At 39.9% G+C, this 24,756-nt stretch overlaps 1 protein-coding gene across 2 annotated transcripts in view; it reads left to right on the forward strand.

Moving 5' to 3' along the window:
* TSPAN9 (tetraspanin 9) overlaps positions 1-24,756 on the forward strand; it is a 160,785-nt gene that overhangs the window by 13,944 nt on the left and 122,085 nt on the right. The window contains exon 1 of one of the 2 annotated variants that reach the window (XM_062614186.1): positions 5,377-5,530. The exons of the other annotated variant lie outside the window; for it this stretch is intronic. The gene's annotated coding sequence lies outside the window, so the exon portion shown is untranslated. Of the gene's footprint in view, positions 1-5,376; positions 5,531-24,756 lie in introns of those variants that run through there. 2 annotated transcript variants of the gene reach the window in all.

The raw sequence follows: 24,756 nt of genomic DNA on the forward strand, positions 1-24,756 counted from the left end.
CACAGTACTACTTTTGTAAGAGCTGGGTTTCCATAGAAGTGACTCTAAAAAGAATGCAGCAGTAGAGCACTTTTCTTTCTTATTGGTTCTGGATTACAGGAAGGAACCAATTTAAAATGAGCAGAACTATAGTATTTTTACTTTGTTCATAGCAGCTGGCCTTGTGAATTGAGAGACTATAGTAGGCTTTACTTGTAAACAATAGAAGAGAAGTTGCTGAGGGCCAAATTTTCTTCCTGTGAGGCCTAATTTTTGGGTTTTGATTATGCTCTGAACTGTTACCACACAACCACATTGTTTCTTGATGTGCAGAAATTAAACCAGCTATAAATTATTTTGATGACTTACAGTGAAGTCTAAACTTCTGCTCCCTCTCTCTGAACTGCATTACCTTCATAGGACAAAAAGGAGTGATAAACCTTTACTGGCTATTTTTATCATTATATTTAGCATATGAATCTGTGGCTGTATGTAGGGAGTAGACCTGGTGGAAAGACACTACTTTTCTGCTGACATTTGAGAGCAGGCTGTATTTGAGCTTGCTGCTTAATAGGCCATCCTTCTTCAGATGTGGCTCTTGTCAAAGAAATAACTTTGTAGTAGGCACTTTCTATATTCTAATATTAGGGTTTCATATTTAAAGGCTCTAGTAGACAAATGATCTTTGCTTTGGTATTTTATCCTTGCTCCTTTCATATTTAAAATATGAGTGATTGGAAGACTAGCCTCTATTAGTAGTTTGCTTCATTTTTTTGCCTGTTTATGCAATATCCTGGAAACATTTACTTTGTGCTTTTGGGAGAAATTTAGATTCTGATAGTCCATTATAGCTTAGTCTAGTATGTAACAATTTAAAGGAAGCACTCTTTTTCCAAAAATATAGAACTTTGATGTTTTTGACATAGAAGATTGTGCTGTTCATTGCCATTTACCTCTCCTCCACTACTGGCTTTTATTCTGATCCTGTTTGAGCTTTGCTTACTAGCACACCACTGTACCATGTAGCATAAAGCAGACTAGATCAGGGCTTTCAGGAGTGAAACAAATCAAGCTTGTGAAAAAATCCTGTGGTAGGATTCTTCTACCTTGATTCTTTTCTCTGTGCATTGTGAGAAGATGCTGGCTATCTTACTGTACGCCATTGCAGTCTGTCTGGGTGGGATGGGGAGACAGCAGAACAACCAATAACCATTTTTCCTCTTTCATTCAGTATGGCATGGCTGTGTATGAGCAAGTCATAGGAGTGAAATACGTGATCTTTCCTGCATTACCCTACTATCTCTAAGAGGATGAGGAGTTAAAAAATACTCTCCCGGTGGAAGATTTTTGCAGCAGCAACTAGGTACTGCTTGCCCCTGTGCTGCTTTTAGTATAAAATGGACTGCTATCTGTAACAGCACCACTGCATTGGTTTGGCTGGTGATCCAAGCAGCTTAAATTCTCCTTGTAAGTTAGTGAAGTCGCTGAGGAACTAACGTAACTGCCTCTTCTTCCCTAAGGGTGTCAAGCTCCCAAGAACAAACATGGAAGCATTAGCAATGACAATCTGTCTTGCTCTAGTTTTTCTTAGTTTTCTAGTGAAGAAGCATCTGGTACAGCCTTCAGTGGTCTTTTTACAGGCAATAAATCCTGATACGTTCCAAGTGACATAATATTACATTTAATTTTTATGGAGGATTTTTTTGGGAAAAGGGAGCAGTGCACAACAGGTTTATTTGTTGCATGACAAGGTCATTCTCTAAGAATGAGGCAAAACTACAAGCATTTTATTTTTGATCAGCTTTGACTTGTGATTAGTTACAGCTTCCCACAGTCCAGTCATAGTGATTTTTACTCAGGGTTATATACAGTGATTGTAAAATACGAAAAACAGCAATGAACCAACAAACAAAGCCCACCAAAACAAAACAAAAGCATTTGCAAGAAGAATTCTTTTTGACGCGAGTTGTACAGTTCATGAACTCCTCGCACATGTACTCTTCACACATAAATACTGTTATGGTTGCTGGGTGTATTTCCCATATGTAACAATGTTGGAAATCATTAGTGGTAATGCTGGTGTCTAAACCATTCAGGTATTACCTGCTACTTGATGATGCTGTGGATCAGCACATCTGCACTATGTAACTCTGTTCCTAAAGTAATCCTGTAGGATTTGTTTTGTGGTATAGGTCCTTTATTGTTAAATGAAATGCAGATAAAAGGACTGTTTATAAGTCAGTCACCCCTAATCTCCAGTCCATTCTTTTCCTTGAGCTTGGGAAAGGTTGGAAGGAGTGAGAAAGAGTGTCCTTGCGTGTCCAGATGAGTTTAAACTGTGCTGCTCTCAGTGGACATGAAAAAAATAAACAAAAACCTGTATTTGAGACCCCCCTTTGGTATTTTCTTTCAGTTTATCTCCAAAGCCAAGTTGTTACATGAGCAGTTGCCAGCAGGTCTCAGTTTCTTTGATAATTCTCAAGCAATTTGGCTGTAGTGATTAAAATCAGAACCTTGACTTTTTAAACTTACAAAAACAACATGAGCCTGATGTGCTCAAGTGGCACAATGCCCCCTCATAAATGAGCCTCAGCATTCCTTGTCACATGCAGGGCCTGTATGGCACCGCACCATTTCAGAGCAGTCTAATTTTGAGGTGACAAATTCATGCATCATTGTGGAAAGATATGGTTGAGGCCAGCAATGACGAGCAATGCAGTACAATGAGATGCAAGTGAAAAATAGTTCTGTTCAGTATAGTCTCTAGTTGCCAGCTGTTCCTGGCAAATTCTTACTTTGGTTTTGCTTAAGTATCCAATGTATTGTTCTAATAGCATTGTTACAGGACTGTTTGATCCAAAAATTACTCTGGAGCTAACAGCATATAAGGAGTTCTAGCTAACAGTGTGGTAAGGAGCTAAAACGGGGATAGTACAACTTTATGCTGTATCGACTGTATATTGCCAGGGACTTTAGGTTTTAGAAGCTTTGGAAGAAACTTAACAGGCAAAAGTTAAAAACCAGACAGTAGAATACTGAAGTTGGAAAGGACCAACAGTGATCATCTAGCATATCATTAAGGGCATCGTGCAAATGCCTCTTAAAAACTGACAGGCATAGGACATTGGCCACCTCTCTAGGAAGCTTGATCCAGTGTCTGAACACCGTCTGAGTAAAGAAAAGCTTATTAATCTCCAGTCTAAACCCTCCAGATGCTAGAATCTGGCATTTGTTCTTGTTAAATTTCATGCCACTGATGATTGCCCAATGCTCCAATCTATCCATATCCCTCTGCAAGGCCTCTTGTCCCTCAAGAGAGTGAACAGCACCTCCTCATTTGGTTTCAACAGCAAACTTGCTGATGGTGCCTTCAGCTCCTGCATCTGGATCGTTGATAAATATACTGAACCGAACTGCCCCTAGAAGTAAGCCCTGAGGAACACTGCTGGTGACTAGTTGCCAGGCAGAGGGAGCCCCATTCACTACAATCCTTTGAGCTCTGCCCTTCAGCCAGTTCTTCACTCGGTGCACTGATCATCTCACCAATGAGCTTGTCCAGGAGGATGCTGTGAGGGAATAGTATCAAAAGCCTTACTAAAATCCAGAAAAACTTAACACAGATGACGAGATTGACACCCTACCATGCTCATGCAGAAACTATTGAAACTGAACTGTGCTCAAGTCTAGGCAGAGTCTTTCACAAGGTGTACATGGTTTTGTTTTTTTTTCTGTGTTCCAACACAGACTGTAGGTTCTTTGAAGTCTCTCAGCAAAGTGGCTGTTTGGAGAGGATTTTAAAAAAAAAAGAAAAAGGGGGGAGGGTAGAGTGGGGAGGGAACAAAAAAGAAAATGTCAGTTACCTTTTGCAAGTAAACTAGATGCTGCTTCGTGTGAGGTTCCCTTCCTTCCCCTCCAGCCTCCCATTTTTCCTCCCTTTCTGTAGAACATGTAAGGTTGAGCATTTCAGCAAATCTGTGTAATCCCTTACTAGTCTATATGTCTGAGGCTATCAAAAGAAATCAGAACTGCTTCATTTCCACAAATTAAAACTTTCTAATTTCTTCATTTATTTTATGAAAGATTTAGGCTGAATGAACAATTGATTTGGGAATCAGTAAATACTTACGAGTTCAAACTATTTTCACCGTCATGAATAACTCAGTTGTAGCTAGGAAAACTCACAGCATTTGTAAAATTTGAAGTCCAGTGTTGGTTTTTTCTTCAGTTGTTTGAATTGTTTAGTCCCATTAATTTGACCCTGCAGCACTGCATGATTGGTGTCTTTCTGCAAACATCCGTAAGTCAGAAGTATTCAAGTTGCCTTAAGCAACATTCTCATGGGCAGTTTGCCAGGAACTCAAAGGCTTCACCTAAATTGCATATTTCTGGGTATAATCTCACTCTCAGCTGTTCTTATCTTTCGTTTGGTTTTTGCTTAGTCCTCCATCTGGCTTTTTACTGGGACCAGATGAGTAGCAGTAAGTGGTGGTATCTGTAATTTGTATAGGTTGCAGCCTCATAGTGTATTTGGAGGGATGTACAGATCAGAGATGCTGAAGTTAATAGAAAAAAATTCCATCAAGTTCCAGCATTTTAAAAATAGTCTCTACAGAGGAGAAGTGGCTGTCAGAGCATAATAAACCATCCGTGGCTTCAGCTATGATTCTTCAACAGTCTGATCTCAGCTCATTAAGAAATCCAGTGCAGCTGCTAGCCATGGTAGTTCTAATGATCTGGGACCTACAGCCTCATCATTCTGTCCCCTGACCGTAGTATGAGGCTGCGTGTATTTGAGATACAGGTTGGAAGGCTTGGTCAGGAAATAGGTTTTGTCTGGACAATAGTTTAGACAAACTTTATATTACTTTTCAATGTATCTTCTAGACAATAGATTTTCTTATGTAAAACATGGCTTTGCTTTGAGGATGGAAAGGTTTTTTAATAGGCTGTGCTAGTTACTTTTTTAAAGTATAAGTCAACACTCCCTGATATGATGAACAGCTTAGAGATTCTTTTTGTTTCTCTGGTGAAATAATGGGGATTATTTTCTGGTTTTGAGCTCACAGAAAGTGCTTTGAAATAATGATTTCTGGAATCTGAAATGCTTGAAAAAACATATCTGAACCTATGCCACTGCAGGACTGCATGAGCTGAGCCTGTAGGAGAAATTGTGAGATTTCAGTGCAGTCTTGAAGACTGACAATATAGAAATCCCTCAAATCCCAAATAGTTAATCTCTACTGATGGACAGATTTATTGAAAACTTCCCTCTTAACCAATAGTCATATTCTTGGCAGCATGATGATACTGGCTTTTGATGAGGAAGAAATTAGTTATCTAATTTCTAAGTGGGATTTTTAAAAAATTTTTGGGTGCCTGGTTGTCAAGAGTAAAGAGTGTGTAGAGGCATAGCTGATTCAGTATAGACACTTTTTCTCTGCTTTCCAGTGATCTGTACATGATTCACCTGGAGTGGATGTGAACTGAACCCAAAGTGTTGTCCCTCTTCTTTCCTCTTCCCTGCCTGCTGGGCATCTCTTCCTTTGTGTAAGTATGCAGAACTGTGGCAGCCTGATTTGTGCTGATTTAAACACTCTATTGCCCCACTGTTAGGAGAAAGTCCAGAAGTATTGTGCTTCAAATGGGATAGCTACCTCATTTAGCAATCTCCTATCCATCTAGGCAAACCCTAAGAGCTTGAAAACAATTCTAGACAGTAGGCAAACTTCACGAGTAAAGGACAATAGATTTGTGGAGATCAACTTTCTGTTTATTGTGGATGGAAAGCTGGGGAAAGCAAATTAGGAAAAATTCTATTACCTGTGTTTCTTTACTGGAGATTTAAGATGGATGTGTTCCCTACTTTAAAGCCCTGCTCTTAGTGTCTGCTGCTAATGTGCTCTTCAGGAACAGCAGTAACATAGACATCTGCATAAGAAATGTTGAACCTGTAGCTATTAAGTTTTGTGAGCTTCGCAAATGGTAAGAAGATGCCCATATTTACTACTTAGTATATTTTATCAGTCTTGACATTTCCTGGGGTGAGCTCATTAATTTACTCTGGTCTTCTTATTTCCTATATAGTGACCTATCAGGACACTCTGTCATTGCGTCATCGTGCAGTATGCAAGAATGGGGTTTGTTGTCTATAGTTAGTACTGCAATAGCTTGTCTGAGTAAGACAGTAAGGCTGTGACAGCTTGCAGGTTTGTCCACTTTAGGTGTAACAAGAGAGTGAGGGAAATGCTAAGCAGATAAAAGCACCTCTGAGTAGCAGAATACAAGTTCAGCTGCATTAGTGAGCAAATATAAGCACCAGGACCAGTTTGTGTGCAAGAAGTGGGGGGCAAGAAATTCAGGAATAGCAGCCATTCAGTACCACAAAAAGCAAAGTGGAATGCTAAGAGTTGAGGGAAATAATAAAAAGCATAATGCTGTAAATGCAGTATGGATATTCATTATAGGAATGAATATAGCCTTATTGGAGCTTGATATTGCAGCTCATTTATTATACTGTAAGTCTCTTTCTTTGTAGAGGTGTATCAGTAAGCTTCCTGTTGGAGCTGCAGTTTAAATCAGTTCTTAAAGTCGAAAGTTGCACAGTAGCAAGTTGAATTTTGCTGATGTGATGGCACAGTGTAAATTCGCAATCTATGTGAATTTAAAGGCTGTATTGAAGCAAACAGCATCTGTACTGCAAGAAAAGACCCTAGGCCTTCGTTGGCCTATTGGTGGCAGTACTTGCTAAAGTAGTGCTTTATGGTCAGTGTTGCTCTCTGCCCATTCAGTCACTTAGTGCTCATTAATGCGCTAGCCTTGCTTTCAGCTTCTGTCATTTTCTTGTGTAAACATTGTTAAAGGGTATTGTGGGCAAAGGCTGTGGCTTGAAGACTGTTTGGCATGTGGGAGGCTGGATCTGCTCTGCAGAATACAGTTCTGAGTGAAGATCCTTGAGATAATAATAGATTGTAGCTGTTCAGACTATGTGATGTGATGTGGCTTGGTGCAGTCATAGTTGCTTTGATGTGTGTCGGTTACAGTCCACATCTCAAGTCCAATGTGTCAGCTGCAGTCCAGCATCTCAATTCTGTGTTAAAATGAACAGAGCTTTGGGAGATACCCTTGCACAGTAGGACACCAAGGGGTCCAAGGTGTGCTTCATAAATTAATTTTCTGTTGAACTAAAACCAGAACTGAACTCAGGCTCAGTGGAGATGAAATAACTTAAGGATAGCTGCAGAAATGGAAAAAGTCTGTAGTGAAAATAATGTCCATCAATAAACTGGGGATATTGCTGAGCTCTTGACTTAAACTGCTGTGTTTCTCTTCCTTATGTAAGTCCTACCCTCTGGCCAAAGGGTTTATTTCCATAATTGCTATGTGGCTGGTTCTCCAGCATACAGTGGACACATACATTGCTGTTTTCATTGGCTCAAAACTTCTAACTGTTTGTCAGCAATAAAGATGCTGCATCAGCTTCTTGCTTACTACAGCTGGAATAGGGCACTGCCAAAACATTCTTGAAAAGAAAACAAAAAAAGCCAATGTAAATGTTGTGGTCAAAGAGCTGAGGTAGAAAGCTCTTAAACATTTAATGTGGTGTCCATCCCCCCTCCATTTTCTCCTCATTTTTCCTTACTCTTCTCTATAGCCTGAGCTTCAGTTCACAAGTAGCAGAAGGACAGAAGCTTTGCTGATGTGTAGAACTGAGGATCCCAAAGTGTGTTATAAAGAAAAGTGTTTATTGCCATTCCCCTTCTGGATGTGGGATGCCAAAACATTGGTAGCACTAAGTGATCTAATATAGCTACCTGTGAAGTCCCTGCTGGACCTTAGAAGCCAAAAATCTCCTACAGCTAGCATGCTGCGGTTTCTTACTTGAACTGTTAAACCACATGCCTTCATTTGAAAGTATCAATTTTAATGAAAAGTTTATTCACTATTCACCCAGCTACTGCTTTTATTCCTGTTTTTTTATAATCTTGCTTTTAATGATAAAATACATGCAAGACCTAGGGTATTGGATCTTTTACCAAGAATTTCACTAATACGTAAGTGCTAAGCAGCACCTCCTTGATTTGAAAGGTGAGGCAGCAAGGAATTATTGTTTAGGGCTTTTTCTTTTTAGTGAACATTTATTTGTCTGCTGTAGAGTGTCGTCACATATTCTGTAACTCAGAGTCACTATAATCAGAGGGATGCAGTGCAGGTCGGGGTGTGTTCTTATCTGTTGGCTACATCTCTGTAAGACTACAGCTCCTTCTCCGTTTGCGGTAGGAGGGCAGTTGGATTGAGATGAAGTGTTGCAGTTCCTGAACTTAATCCAGAAATGACAAAAGGCAGTATACCAGTCTGATATGTTTCATGCATAGTGGTCCTCACCACCAAGGGCCTGGCTGTGTGCCAGTGAGGACCTGAGTACGGTAGAGTTTCAGAATGTGCTTGTGATGGTCATGAATGTCAAGTTTCTGTTGCCTCTCTGAAATGAGATGTAGTAACAGCTGTGCATTCCTATCCTGCTGGATTCATGTTCTGATTCATATTTATTTGCTAGAGTGAACTTCTGATTGCCTTCCAGGTGGTGGTCAACTGACTCTCACTTGGGTGCCTTGAAAATGCCTGTTACATCAGAAAACTCCAGGAACTGGGAGTGAAGGAAGAGGGAGAAGAATGGTCAGCAGTCTTCAAAGAGCATTTTACTAGGAGCCTGGGTTGATGAGATATTTGTTGGCTGTGTAAGGCAGCTGTAACCCAGTGCAAAAGAATATAATCAGTGTGTGTGTGTGTAATTCTGTTCTTGGTTCTTCAAACTGCTTGCTGATGTTGGTGCAGTAGTTTTATCAGCCTCTGCTTCAGTATTTGTATCTGCTAGGTAGCATACTGCTTCTAAGATGTATTCAAATTGACAATGAAATACACTCTCATACAGCCAGTTGCAAGGGATTGCATTTCTCTATTGTAACTTTGTGTAGCCAGTATGCAGAAAAAAGGTGTCCACATGAAGCAAAGGAATAAAAGAAACTAACTTCAACATTTTCTGCTTTTGTTTCATGCAATGCGTCATCACCACTACTTAACAGCTTTTGAACAAGCTTTTGTCTCTACAAATAAGATACTAAAGGTGTCCCTGCCCATGGCAGGGGGGCTGGAACTAGATGATCTTTAAGGTCCTTTCCAACCCAAACCATTCTAGATTCTTGCAAAAATTACTCTTCTTTATTTCCTCCTCCTCGCCCTCCCCCCCAGGCTTGTAATAACCTTCTGATTGAGAAAGGACTCTGTCTCCCTTTGCCTTGTGTTACTGCTCTATCGTTTCCTGTCCTCAGGTTCTCAGCCTAGTCTAATTACTGTCAGTGCAACAGCTGCTGCCTCTGCACTGCTGAAATCTCTGTGCCTGTCCATTTCAGTGAATTCCCCTTTCATGTTCAGGCTGAGCTGAGGCATACCCTCTGCCTGTGTCTCTTGTTTTTGTTCCTCATATGACATAAATTATTTTGGTGTATGGTTTGCATTAATAAGATGGAAAGAAAAATTGCCCTACAAAAAACCAAACAAGCACTGCACGAAACTGTATTGTGTGAGACAGTGGCTCGTTTGGAGCCTTATTTTGACATCCTTAGATTGGAAAAAAAAATCCCACTGTGCATCTTCATGTCTCACTGAACTCTTTCTTTAGTGAGTTAAGATTAGGTCCCTTTCCCACCAGCTCATTGTTTGATCAGGAGCATGCAATTGTCCAAGATGCAGAGCAACACAAAGGGATGTTGTATCTGTTCATATAGCATAAGTATATATATAGAGGACAGGTCAGCATAGTCTGAAAATATAATTGTGATTAAAAAAAAAAGTGGCAGTGAGAAACATGCATGTGTTACTCTAATGCTGGTCCTTTCAGGACAAAGAACAAATGTGTCTGCTGCTACTCCAGTTGCAGCCTGTTCTTCTTAGTCTATAAATATGCATGAGAAGAAACAATTCAACAGACAGTAAATGTAAAATCAAAAAATAATTACCAGTAATGTGTTTGAGGATGGCCTCCTGTCAGATTGCTTTCTTTACTCTCTTTGTCCACTCTAAAGCGCATACAGTAAGTATAATGTGAAAATAAGGGATAGAATTAAAAACCCAAACCAGGCTCTTTTTTGCTTTTGTATCATGTGAAGAATGCCTTTAAAAAGGTTTGTTTCTTTTATATGTTTTGTTTACTTAGATTCTTTGTCCCTCTACATTAGAAATTCAGATGCACCAGCAGTATGGTGGAAGCAAGATTGGTGTTAGTACAAAGCGAGGGAAACAGTGGTGGGAAATAAGAGTGTAGGAAGCACATCAAAAGCTTTGTCTCTTCTGTCTGCCACGTGTCTTTTTTTTATTTTAAAGCTATTTTGCATTTGTTTTATTTGCCATTAAAGTTCACTCTTACAAGCTTATTTTTCACAGCCCTGGAGACCAGAACCAGAATCTCCATTCCCTTCCCACTCTCCTACCTTTGTTAGTATAAACTAGAATTAAGAAAAAATGCACTTTCAGAAAATACAGTACAAATAAAAAATTGACAACGGAGGTAACACTGGGCACATGTACTGGTGCATCTAAGGAAGTGTGGTCATTCACTGAGGCTACCTAGTATTGCATGCTTGATCTTATCTCCATCTAGCCTTGGAGCTGGCGCTTTCATCTTCTACCCATTCCTACCCTTCCACCAGGAGATGATTGTTTTCTCTGTGCCTACTTAAATATGTTGTCAAATTGGCTTACACATGGGAATTTGTAGGTGACACAAACATTTAAATTGCCTCCTTGTCAAGGTACAAGGTGGTTTTTCGCTTTTCTTTTTCACAAGGCAGCAAAAGAGAATCTTGCCATTTGCCTGTGATTTGATGACCCTGTCTGCTGCAGGAAGTGTGTGAACCCATAATGGTCACTGCTTGATGTGCAGTGCATGTGTACTTGTTTCTGCTGCTTTCTGTATGGATACCTAGGATGGCTGGCCATTATTAGGGGGACTGAGAAATCTGGTAACCTGTTAGAGATGTGGCTGCTGCAGCTCTGTGTCTCCAGGTGCAACCTGGCATATATGAGGCATACATATATACCACCTGGATCCCTTCTTTCCTCTGCCTTTTTGTTTCCTACCCTAAACATTTTACAATAATTCTTGTGCAAACCCAGAATGGTCTTCCTCTGCATCCCACAATGTGTCCCATACTCCTGGGCAATAACCTTGCTTATATGTAAGGTGAACCTACAAGGTGAACCTGAGACCTTTTCCAGTAGACTTACCTGGTCGGCATCACACCTGGTTAATGGTGCTGATGGTTCTCCTGGGATACCCCTAGCAGAGGGCTGGGGCTCTGTTTTCTCAAATGAGTTTTTGGGAGTCCCTGTGCCTTTTTGCTCATATTTGTGTATATGTGTGCGTAAAAACCTTTGATGGGATTATTGTTCTCCCGTTATGGCCCTGGGAGTAGCTGCTCAAGGTGTTACTGGGGTTCTTGCACCTGCTGTTGTCTCTCTGAGCTCCCATGTGAGTGTTTGCTTATCAACATAATTACACCATCAGCATTTACAGGAAGGTGAATGAGTCGGCACCAGTCTTTGGGTACAAATCATTTCCACACAGGGAAGAAGAAATTGTTGTTTTTTTTCCTCATATCTCTTTTTGTATGAGTCTTACTCAAGAATTCTTAACTGTTGGGTAGCTGCAGAACCTTTTTGTGTAGTACGTGACAGTGGTTGATGCTTGGCTTTCTGGTCATCTTTGCATTTATTTCTTTGCTAAGGGGTTTTCTGTAGTGCTCATCATCAGTGTGTTTTCATGCTTGCATAAGGAAGATCCATGATGCGATGAGTGATGATCTGAGAGGAAGGATGAGAACTATTCTAGGTAATTTATTTATGCACTACTACTTTTTTCACTTAACTGGTGAAATATAAGTGGGATGAAAAGGGTGTGGGAACTCCAAATATACCTTGTCTTAAGTGGTTTTGATCCAGCTGTTATTTTGGCTCCAGTACTCCAGGATCTCTCTCCCCCCACATTTATTTTTTTTTTTCCCTTCTCCACCCTCCAATCTGCGGCAGCTGTTAGAATTTCATCATTGTCTCCAAATGCCACATTTCCCATTAGCACCACAGCCCCTTGTGTGCTAAGGGGAATGTCATTTGTGTGCTTTGCCATGTGTATTATTGTTAGGTGATCTGCAGCCAAAGCAGTACTTTAACTGCTGGAAGGCTGAATTCCTTGGAAAGAGGCACACATAAGATGCAGAAACGTTGAAGGGTGAGATTTGTAGACTTGCTGTCAGAAAATGATTAAGCCTTTTTGTTCCCATGCTCTGCTTTTCAGATGCCTTTGCACTGTAGTTAGCCTTATCAGTATTTGATATAACAATGGATGCCTGCATATTTATTCCTTTTGGTGGTTTTACTGTCACTTCACTCCTTGGCTGTCACAGTTGTATCATATCTTAGATGGCTTATCCTAAAAGAACAATTTGCAGGTATGAAACCACTGTCCATTTTAATATTCCTTATCTGTCAGTCGGTTGTGTTATCTTTAAAGCTGATTTTTAGGTTTGTGTAAATGTGTGTGTTTTGAGTCAATTGTTTTTGTGAAGTTCTTTCTGCCCACTGTCTTAATTTCTGCCTCATATCCATTTTGTACTTACCTTGTCTTCCCAACAAAACTCTGGCAATGCCTTTGTTCTTTCCTTAGTCTCCTGCAATTAGATTCTCTGCTGGATTCCTGCAGGCCTGGCAGTGCAGTTTAATTTGGACCCCAGGGTCAGCTTGGAGTTCTAACTTATTTGTACCTTGGCTCTGTCTTGCTGTCTTGTTTTTTCGTATCTACATAGAATCAGTGAGGTTGGAAAGGACCTCTGGAGATCCTTTAGTCCAGTCCCCTTCCTTAAAGCAGATCATCTAGAGCAGGTTGCCCAGGTCTGTGTCTAGTCAAGGTTTTTATATCTCCACTGGAAAGTATTCCAGTCCCTTAATCATCTTTGTGGCCCTTTACTTGAGTCACTTCAGTATGTTCATGTCTGTCTTGCACTGGGGAGCCCAGCATATGACATTGTACTCCAGGTAGAACCTCACCAGTGCTGAGCAGAGGGGAATGGTCACCTTCCTTGTGCTGTTGCTGATGTTGCTTTTCATATAGTCCTAGATACTGTTCCCTTCTTTGCCTCAAAAGCACTTGCTTGGTCACCCTTTGTCCACCAAAGACTCTTGAGTTTGTTTCTGCAAAAGTGTTTTGCACCTGGTCTGCCCCCAGCATATATTGGTGCTTGGGGTTATTCCTCTTCAGGTGCGAGACTTCACATTCACCATTGTCAGTTTTTATGGGGTTCCTATCAGCCCATTTTTCCAGCCTGTCAAGGTGCCTGTGAGTGATGGACAGCTATCTGGTGTATCAGCGTGAAAGCAGAATCTTGCCAGGTGATCTAGGGAGAAAGAGCGTTGAATGCAGTATGGTTTCATTGTGTAAAGTTTAAGAGAGTGTTCCTCCTCTTCAAGGCTTTTGGAATTCCCCACTTATGAAGACTGTATGTGTCTTTTCTGCATTTTAATTATTCAGGAATGATGTCCTACACTACAGAGTGTTTGCTGATTTAAAGGCTGAAATTAACATTTCAAATGACTACTTTTGATGCTTACCTTTGATTCTGTAAGTCAAAGACGTGAAAACCCTCATAAGACTCTAGGAAGACCTAAGGGCTGCAGATATTGTCTCCCATTAAATCACGAGTAATGCTCAGCACATTTTGAGTTAAGGGAAATGTGATTTTTTTTCTTTTTTCTTTATTTTTTTAATAAATGTGGCTTTGTGACTTTTTTGACCCTTTCTGTTTTTTAATTTTACTAGTCGGGAAGGAGCTGCTTTCTTCAGCAGTCTGTGACTTGTTCATATGTGATTTTGATACGCTCCATTTAGGACAGAGTGCTCAGCCCTCTTACACCTGATGTTGAATGCTGTTGGTTGAAAATCGCATTAGCTATGGCTAATGTTCACAGTAAGCAATCCTGAAAGTGCATTTCTACCTTGTGTTTCTTGACCTAAAGGTTGTGGGGAGATCACTTGAAACAGTGCACTTAAACTCTGCAAGCACTGGTCTGAAAAGACGTGTTAAAAACTGATTGCCAACTTGCTTTGAGGGTGTGGACTTAACTAGTTTGTTCTACTAACAGTGTTTTTTTATGGACTTACCTCTCATAAGTCTCATCAAGTCCTGTCTGCTTTCTCCTGCCAAATAAATACTCCCTAATAATCCCCAAATCTGTTCCTTCGTTTTCATTATGTATTTGCTTGTTTAATAAATAATCTTCTTTTTTCTCCAAGAAGCCTACACTGACTTGCATGTGAGCTGTTTCTTGGCTGAACCACATAGCAGATTCTGTATAGTGTGATGTATTTGTCAGTGTTCTCTGAAGAACCACTGGTACTGTGGAAAATCAGCACTATATAATGATGTTCCTGAGGGCTGTGGAGGTGTTTTGGGAGAATAATATGAAATAGGTCTTGCATGTCTCTGCTATGCTAAAGCAACAGGGAAGTAGTTATTTTTTCCTGCATTGTACTGAACTTCTTATTTCAAAGGCTGACAAATTCTTGGCCATTTGCAGGATGTGAAGAGGATCTCCCTGTAGAAGCCCACTGCATGTGCCTTCCTACTTGACAGTACAGCATTAGTATCTAGTAACCAGTTCATTTAAACTGTTGCATAAGCATTCTGAATAATTGTTTCATAAACAATCTGAATACACATTTTGAATAATCTCCTTTTAAATTTCAGTTGCTCTAATTTATTTTCCATAAGTGGCTCTTCAGAATGTAATGGAATAGAATAGAGTATGTCATTGGTGTTTTACGTCGGTTTAACTTCTGCTCTGTCAACATCCAAATAGAGGAATTTCACACATGACCTGCAGCAGCATTCCCAAGGAAAGAAGAGGAAGGAAATGCAGATTTTTGTCCATGTCACTCACTTATTAATAGGTCCCTGCAGAATACTAAAGAGCTTCAGTATCATTTGGGTTTTTTTATTATTTTAATTTTTTAGCTAAAGAGTCATAGATTTCACATACGCAGTATAAGATCCCTCTAGCTGGGTACTTTTTCACGAGAGTTCTATATTGTATTACATGTTTCTAGCTGCGGGTTCAAATTTCTAAAGTAGGATTTTTCTGATTACAAGCTAAAGTTTGAATTCCCAGCCCCACTGAATCCCCCTCCAAACTTGCTGACTCCACCAGGCAGAGTGATATTCTAGCGGATCTGTTAATGTTCAAGCTACATTCTTACCATTCTTTTCTCACAGGAAAATATCTGTAAATAACTCTGTCTAAAATTTCTTACTCTGCTGCATTTCTGCTCACCCTAAGGAGCTTGGGTGCTTTCTTTAGTATTCTTCGTATATGTCTAGGAATAACCAACTAAGGGTATGGTGATGCATCAGTGTCATTTGGGTAAAGGAGGTTGTGTTGAAATAAAACTTTGCTACCTGTTTTTTAAAGGTGCATAGTGTCATTTTATCCTTGCATGTCTTAAGGGAAATTTTTATTTCTAGGTTTTAACCTTAAAATGGTATTATCGCAGCAGTAATTTCTTTGTTTCCTGCAAGAGTCATTGTTTCTGTCAAGGTTTACTGCTTGAATCTCACCTGAAAATGCTTGGATTATTTTTTTTTAAATATTAAAAGATTTCTTAACAAGACTGTGGGTAATTGAAAGTTTTGTAAATGGACCTTAAATATGAATTTCAGAACTTTAAGCAAACAGATTTCGAAGGTTAGTATTCTTATTCTTTGGACCACTACCAGCCCCCATTACACTTGCAATGGGTTTCTGTGTTTATTTAAAGAGTTCCATCTTGATATTTTTGATGGTTGATTTCTTAAAAAAAACCCAAATAATTAATTTGTTATCCATGTTAAAAACTTGATAGAACATCTGTGGAGTGCTAGGTAGTTCATATTCATCATGGATATTATCTCAAATTTCTGATGTCTTTTTGTGACTTTTCAGCCCTTTTAAGTATTGCTGTGTGAGTCAGTCAGCAAGCTGGTCGGGATATTGTACAGCACTGTGCTGGGGCAAGAACAAAATGGGTTATGGCTTGGTTTGACAGAGTTCTGTGGATGCTCCAGCTTTTAGCTGTGGTGTGGCTGTATGATGTCTTGTCTCAGAGGTGTAGTTGAAGCATGAGTGTAGAAAGTTATGCATTATCTGTAGTCTGAATGTGTGAAGATTCCTCTCTTTCTCCATAGTTCTGTGCCTGAGTTGGATGAAGGCCTTATCGCATACTGCAGCTGTTGAGAGTTGGAACTTTCTTTATTGAAAGGGTGGGATACCTTTAGCTGATGGAAGTCCTGAGTATGGGAAGTCATGGTCTTCTTACAAGCACCACCTTGGGAATTTCAGGTGTCTAGTCAACCTTGAAGGTTAGACACCTGTATGTAGAAAGGAAGATATTGTAATTGTGTGTTTTTTGGAAATGAGACTACAACAGGTAGGCAAGTATATACAAGAAGTAGGACACAATACTAAGTACAAATTCTATCTGGTTTAAGGTGAGATCTTTTTGCTCTGGTTGGATGGCAGTTTGGATCTTATTTTTTTTATTGCGATAATTTATATTGAATTTAATTGCATTGTACTGGCAATAATAGGAATATTATAAATGTAACAAATCTGCTGGGTACTCTATAATACCAGGCATTTTCAAGTGATGGCAGGTTTTATAAAGGCTGAATTATCATGCAAACTATCGAGGAGCATATAATTTATGCCAAAGGTGCTGTAAGATTGCATAAATTTTAGACTTTTATTCTGAACTACTGCGTTCATACGCTAAAATAATTATAGGGTGCTGATGATGCAGCACCATTTAAGAAAATGAATGACTGAATTTTACTTAAGTCTATTGTTTAAGATAAAACTATGCTACTGTATTAAAAAAAATAGAATAGAAAAACCCTGTACAAGAAGATGAAATGCTGTCAAGTCATAGACCATAACACTGGAATTGGGAGTCACTTTCTTTGGAGAAATTGTATTGTTTTACTTTCTTTTTTTCAAGCACCCCTGCATGATGAAACAGTTCATACAAATGTTGAAATTTGTGGAGATCTCTGTTGCTGTCCCCCTGAAAAATATTTCTAAACTATGAAAAAGATTTAAGGAATAAAAAGAACCAAAACACAACCAACCAAAAAAAAAAACCCAACGAACCCAAGTTACATCTGCTCTGAAGAACAGCCTGAAGAGGTAACCTTCAGGAACCAAAGAGCTTGGACAGTCGGTCGGCAAGGCAAAGAAATGATGTTGAGAGATGGCTCATTTGAAGCCATGCGTCAAGCCTTTGTTAAATTGAGAAGCAGTATCACTCGGGAGTCCTTCCTTGTGCAGTGTTGCGTCTCCTTAGGTCATAATGCACACTGGTTATCTGTTAGTATCCTACAGCTGTGTAGCGTTTGTGTAAAGCTGGCTTTGGTGTTGTCCCAGACAGAAGAAGCAATGGAATTGAAGAGGAGAGGGGAAATGGATGCTTCCTTGATATTATAGCCATTTTATTCTACTCCATGACTTCTTACACAGTGCCCTTACGTAAGAACCCTGAGTGCAAGTACAGTGTTAACAAGAGAAGTCTACAGTGCATCGCAAATAGTGACCCCGTCAGCTATTTTTCACTCACCATCAACATTAAAAGAGAAAAGAAAAAAGTGCAATGGGGGGCCGGGGCAAGTAATAGATAAATAGCTGATGCTGTGTACTAGCAGCGCTTTCCAGGTCAGCATGGCACTGACAAGCCAAGTCCAGTCATTCTAGAGATTTTCAATAAGATGTCAGGCACTTGATGTTTGAGGTGACCTTGTCTAGTTTGAGTTGGGATAGGTTTATCTTATCAGCTTCACATCAGGTAATTCTGAACATTCTAAGATTCTTTGTAAAAATATACTTAAACTATTTATCTTTAGCAGTTGCCGGCACAGAGGGGAGCTGATATAAACATACATACTGGTGCGCTGTTATCCCAGCCTTCCAGAAAACTACTGGTCAGCAGCAACAGCGAAAGATAAATTTTCCTGTCTTCAGGTGATTTAAGTGAGGTGTGTGAACTTAAAGGCTTTTGTGGAACTGTGCTGCATTCTTGTATGATAAATTCTATTCCAATTTTGTTAAAACAAGTGAAAGAACTGTACAAAGCTTGACAATTGCAATAGAGTGACCTTGTAGGGTGACCTAGAGAAGGAAAAATGAGCTGCTGCACTTTTTTCCTTTTTTTTTTGTTTGTTTTTTTTTTCCCCTCTCTCATTTGTGCTGCTTAAAGAAAGCTTGGAAAATTATTTCCATGTTTTTCCCACTCATAACAACAGAAACTCAGATCTGGCTGAACATCAAAAGACATTTTCAGTAATAGAATTCTGAGTAGTGTCATCGCATCTTTCAATTGCTTTAATTTGGAAATAAATTATTACATAAAGATACCTTTTGTTGGTTTTTTTTGCTTTTTTTTTAAACGTAATTCCAACACTTTGGAATTCTGTGCGAAATTTAAGGATGGAAGAACCATAGCTCCACAGCAGAATTATACATTTTCAGAAAATAGTGAAAAATTTTATCACTCTGCTATATTAAAGAGGTCCAAAAGTCCAAAGCATGTTAAGCAAAGTACTTCTATTTTTGTAGTGCAGTTTGAAATTGCCAGCTTTATGATAATCTAAATAAAAAGGAAATGATCTGATTTAATATTGTTTTGCATTATTAATTTAGTTGTTACTCTGGGGAAAAACAGATTTGATGTTAACTTTGGTGTTAGTTTTGGCTAGGAGAGGGGAGGGTAGGAAAATGGGGTTTGCTACTTCTCATCATATAATGAATAGTTGGGAATTTTAATTTCCATGTGGATTGCGTTATGTTAAAAACTCAAAAATTTGTTAAAAACTTGTTTGCTGGTGTAATATTTAATTTAGGATTATACAAAATTGGATATGGCTTGACATCTGCAAATGAGTTAAAACTGTAAAAATCTGTTACATGGTTACGTAACACTACAGTAATTGTGCTAGAGGCTTAAAGAAAAATGTTTTTAAAAGCATGCTTTGCATTTAAAATTAATACTAGGGCCAAGCATCTATAGTATGTTGAACTGTATTTGTTAGTCAATGTGTTAAAGTATAAATATGGAACTTCATCCTGTATATTAAATTAAGGGATTTTTCTAGATAGGAGGAAACCAAGCTTCTTTTCCCCTGTTTGTATTTTTTTTTTGTTTGATTGATTTGTTTGTTTGTTTTGTTAGCTTGCAACTTCATGTGAGTTGGTGTTATGTGTTAACCGCAGCTGGCAACTTAGCACCATGTCCTGGGTTCAGCAGTAGCAGTCTTTTTTTTTCCTTCTTAGTAACTGGTGCAGCGCTTTGTTTTTGACTTTCAGCCTGGGAACAGTGCTGATAACACCGATGTTTTTAGTTGTTGCTCAAATGTTTAGTCTGACCAAGGACTTCGTGAGCCTCATGCTCTGCCAGGGAGGAGGGGAAGCTGGGAGGAAGCAGAGACAGGACACCTGACCCAGACTGACCAAAGAGGTATTCCATACCACAGCACGTCATGCCCAGGATGTAACTGAGAGTTACCTGGAAGGGCACTCTCTGCTCGGTCGGGCTCGTTTCGGCGGGTGGTATTGTATTCTCTTCCCTTGTTATTTCCTTTGTCATTATTATTATTGGTGGTAGCAGTAGTGATTTGTGTTATACCTTAGTTACTAAACTGTTCTTATCTCAACCCGTGGGAGTTACATTCTTTTGATTCTCCTTGCCGTCCTTCTGGGAGCTGGGGGGAGGAGGTGGGGTGGTGGAGAAGAAAGGGTGTGTGTGTGGGGTAGACTGCGTGGTTCTGATTTACGGCCTGAGCTTAAACCACAACACACCACCATGCTGCTTGCTCATTCCCCTGTGGTGGGATGGGGGAGAGAATCTGAAAGGTAAAAGTGAGAAAACTCAAGGACTTGAGATAATGACGGTTTAATACGTAAAGCAAAAGTCACACACACAAGCAAAACAAAACAAGGAATTCAGTCACTGCTTCCCATTGGGAGGCAGGTATTCATCCATCTCCAAGGAAGCAGGGCTCCATCTCATGTAATGGTTACTTGGGAAGACAAACTCCATCACTCTGAATGTCCTCCCTCTCCTTGTTTTTCCAGCTTTATATGCTGAGCATGACATCATATGGTATGGAATATCCCTTGGGTCAGCTGGGGTCAGCTGTCCCAACTGTGTCCTCTCTCAGCTTGTGCATCTCTAGCCTGTGTGCTGGTGGGGAGGTGTGAGAAGCAGAAAAGGCCTCAACACTGTGTAAGCACTGCTCAGCAATAACTAAAATATCCCTGTTTTATCAACGCTGTTCTCAGTATAAGTCTAAAATGTAGCCCCAAACCAGCTACTATAAAGAAAATTCACTCTATCCCAGCCAAAACCAGAACAGGTGGTGATGAAACAGAAGTAGTTGATTAGGATGGAATGAAAACAGCAGCTTCTCAGAAAAGATTGCTGCTGTCAAAGATGACATTCACCAGTTCTATACTTCATTTAGCGGGAAACCTGGAACACCTGAATATATTTATCTAATTAAAAATACTTTATTAGCTTAACAATTTTTTTATCTTGGAAGTTTTCATGACTTGGAATTTTTAGAAATTTCATTTTAATTAAACATATATATGCCTTATACTTGCAGGTATATCTGATTTACTTAAAGCATTGAGAGATAATGCAGCCCCTGGTCATAGCCAGTATGGGTTCATGAGCTTCTAAGTAGTCCTGCGAGGAGCAGGGAGTTGGACTTGATGATTGTTATGGGTCCCTTCAAACTTGAGATATTCATGATTCATTCATTTTTCTACTGTGTTTACTATGAGGACAATGACATGGCTCTCATTTAAAGTGAAGCAATCACCCTCCAAGTTGTCCACAGTATTCTAAAGGATTTATTTTCTTTCAGTTACTCTGCCCACCGTAGTTTTTTCAGTCTTTGTTTTTAAAAGATGGCTGTTGAAAGTCAGTTATGATATTGATGTAGCTTTTTGCATTTGAAATATAAATAGAAATCTGGGATAATGTTAATTCCTTCAAGGTCTGGTGTAAAAGTGCTGAAATGTATTTTTTAGCTGCTGTGCAAGGCTGTTGCAGAGGCCAGTTTCCCATCAGGGTTTCAGTTTCAGAATGAAAAAGACACATGTGGCAAGCAGTCCCTGCATTGCTATGTTGCAGCAGAATCCCATAAAGTGAGGTATCTGTAATTCAAAACTTCAAGAGGGATCCAGCTGAAGCAACAAAGGTCCCACTTTTGGCATTCATGCAGCAGCTGCCTGGGCATTGTGCCATTCATCAGAGGCAATACATATTCCCTCTCAATCCTGCTGTGATTCCCTTCCTCCCTCCTGTTTCAAATGCTTTTGTAGAGCTGAGCAGTGTGAACTTTCATCAGAGGAGGTGAAAGTGGTGTTGCTCGTTCTGAACATGCCAGGATTATTTTCCAAAAGTCCTACTGAAGGTTTGTTCGTGTTTTATTCCTCATGGCTGCTCGCTTGTAGCCCTGGAATTGGCTTGCACGTTGGTGTAATTACACAAAAAAAGCAAAAAGCCTTTTCCAGGCAAAGAAAATTAATTTCCTTTTATTCTGAGCTGTACTGTATTACCGGTAATCCGGTTATATTCGGTCCTTTGCAAATGAAGACCATAAAAGACAAACAGCTTTGATCAATCTCAGTTACAGTTGCCATCATATCCCATCCTTGGAGTAAATATGGAGGGTTTTTTTCAGGAACAGTTGGTACAGTTTTTGAATGTTGAATTTAGTTTTTGTTGTTACATGTTAAATGGAGAGATTTTTATTATCTCATTATTTTATTATATCTCATTGTAGCTAAAACCATAAATATCATCTATCTGTCTTCTGGAAAAATGAAAGTAAACTCCAAAAGTTTTTCATGATGAAATATCTTAGGGACCTTTGCACAGGAGCAGCTGTGAGAGGGAATACCTGATGGATGGTCCCTCTCTGTCAGGGAATCTCTCTTTTAAAAGCCTTGCTGATGTGAGGAGACTGGTGAGCGTTAAGATGAGGTCCTAGGGGATAAGGCAACTTTCCATTTTAATATATACTGTGATAAGATTGTTGTGTTTAAAGCTTGCTTCAGCTATTTCCCACGTGACCTTGATAGCCACGTACTGAAGTAAGAAACTGTTGCTGTAAAATAGATGTGAAAGTAATGCTGAGTATGAGTAATAATATGTCTTGATGATTGAAAGAACGTTTCTGGATCATGCTGCCCAAGATGAGATTCTTGGTTAGAAGCTTGAAATTCAAACTTGAAGATAGTTCCCTGAATTGCTCTTAAACCCTTCAAGTTGTAGAGCATTGCAGCTCACCTTTTCTTGCTAGCCATCTTACACCAGGAGGTTGGATGACATCTATGTAATAGTCTATAATAGTCTCTCTGTATCTGTATCACTGGTTTACATCCAGCCCAGGTGGGAGGTTCTGCCAGCTGTTGCCAGCTGATAGCTTTCTGGTGGGCTGTGAGAAATGAGCTACCTTCCAGGCCTTAGTGAGCAGAGAGAGGGTTTTAGTCCTTACTTGCAATGTCAGCAGAAGTGCTGGGACAGAAACCCCGGAGACTGAATTCCTTTCAACTTACGTGGCCAGAAAATTACTGCATGTGTTTCAGAGCAGACTACAAGGGAGGGCTAGGCTACAAACAGACTTTGTACAAACACAACAATATTGTTTTCACATAAGAAGGTGTTAAAAGAAAATACAATAAAGCCTGTAATAGGAATAAACTACACTGGTTTTACATGCTAAGGAAGAAACTGAAAGAACATTACTGAGGCTGCAGAAGGTAACCAGTGATAAGAAGTAAAATTCAAAGGGAGCAGTTGTAACACGGGGGAAAACACAGCCTTAGCACAGATGAAGTGAAGAAGGTACAGAACCTCCAGCCTTGGAGGCTTGTAGGAACGTGGATTGTGCAAACTACACAGCTGGAGAGTACAGCCCTGGATAGTGAGTAGATATTTCTGCAATTTTTGTGAGGTCTGGCAGACATGAGATATTTCCCACAGAATTGTGAGAGGCAGTGTGTTTCTTCCTCTGCTGGTCTCTTGGGGAGCAGTTACAGTACATCTCTACCATTCCCCAGCTGTGAGTGTGGCATGCAGCATCTGGCAGAACTGGAACTGGGACACAGCTTCCTGCTGAGCAGATGTCTGTATCTGTTGATACTGCTTTTGGAGAGAAGAGTATACTAAATGAATTGTTGAGCCCTACTTGGCTGTGAGTCTGATTCTGTGAAAGTTAGGGGAGCAATGGGATTAAGGTACATGACTTTTGTTCAGTTGCCTTATGTGCATTCAGTATGATGCCACTTTTCCATTCCCTGAGATGGCATCTTATTGTCTTCAAGAGGAGTGTGCTGTACCATACAGCCAAGGAGCACCTGTTTTGCTTTTTACTCATTGTTCAGTTGTAATTGCTGCATGCTAATTTAACTCTGATTTGAAGGCAGCCTGTAATGACATTATTGTGATGACATTGCAGTGCTTCATAAAATTTTAGGACGTATTTTTCAGAGCACTCATTTGACGGAAAGTGGAGGATTGCCTTTTCTCCACTGTCATGCATGGGAGTTAGACACAACTGGCCGCCCAGTTTCAGACCTTGTATTTTTTAGGACACTTGGTGTTAAATCACAGCCCATATTCACAGCGCAGGTCCTACTGTAATTGTAAGTGCTTGGCCATTCTGCCTGCACAGCAACCTTGGTCTCAGGTAACACAACTCAGAAAGAAGGAACATGATTAGTAGGAACATAATTATGTGAGGAATTTTGTTATGTATTGCAAAAAAAAAACGCTGTGGTAAATGTTGGAGTTGACTGTCTTGACTTGCAGAACAATATTCCTGTTTTGCAGTCCTGGCTTTCTCTGTTGCAGGTCCTGTATCCTCACATGTTACATGATTAGGTTGCACAAGCTACTGCTTTCTCCCTAGAGCAAGCTGGTTGTGCTCCTGGAGTGTGGAAGCCACTTTTATTTTCAGAGAAAGTAAACCTGTAATTGAATGAAAGGACCAGCAGTGGGCTGATAATGGTTCCCAGTGTTTAGTGGGTGAATTAGCAATTGTAACATCCTTTTAATGTGTATCTCAGCTTATTATTTCTCATGTTTTTAAAAAACAAACATTAATCCCACTCAGCTCTTCCATAAGGTGTTGTGCTGCTATCATGGTCTGTAGGCAGGCAGTTCTAGGTCTGTAGGCAGGCAGTTCTAGATTCACAGCACTCATCTCTGCCCCTTTCACTGATGGTGCCTATTCCATTGCTGTTTGCTAAGCGGTTCTCCTCTGTATTGGTTGCTTTGCCGTTGGGCTTTGCAGCTATTAGCTGTGCAGTGGGATATTTAAAAAGGCAGCTGGGTCTCACCCGCACTCCTGTAAGGAGTGAGTTCTTTCTTGGAGGAAGTTCACCTGCCCTCAAAGATAAGTTTGTCTCTACTATCAAGTTTCAGTGGTGACTTGGGTATCTGTGGTTTTTATTTTAGTCACCTTCTCCTCTGGCCTTGTCATATGTCTCTGCTCTATGCGTTTTTCATATTTATGTTCTTTGCTGTTGATCTGTGCCACCGGTATTTCTGAGGGCTTTCAGTATAAGAACTTGGGTTTTGCACATGTTTCTGGTAAGCTTTAGAACTCCTCCTATACAGTATTTGACAAACCA

This window comes from Pezoporus occidentalis, unplaced genomic scaffold (assembly GCF_034315485.1).
Source record: "Pezoporus occidentalis ecotype Australia unplaced genomic scaffold, CSIRO_AGI_Poc_V1 ctg172, whole genome shotgun sequence".
NCBI classification, from domain to species: Eukaryota; Metazoa; Chordata; class Aves; order Psittaciformes; family Psittacidae; genus Pezoporus; species Pezoporus occidentalis.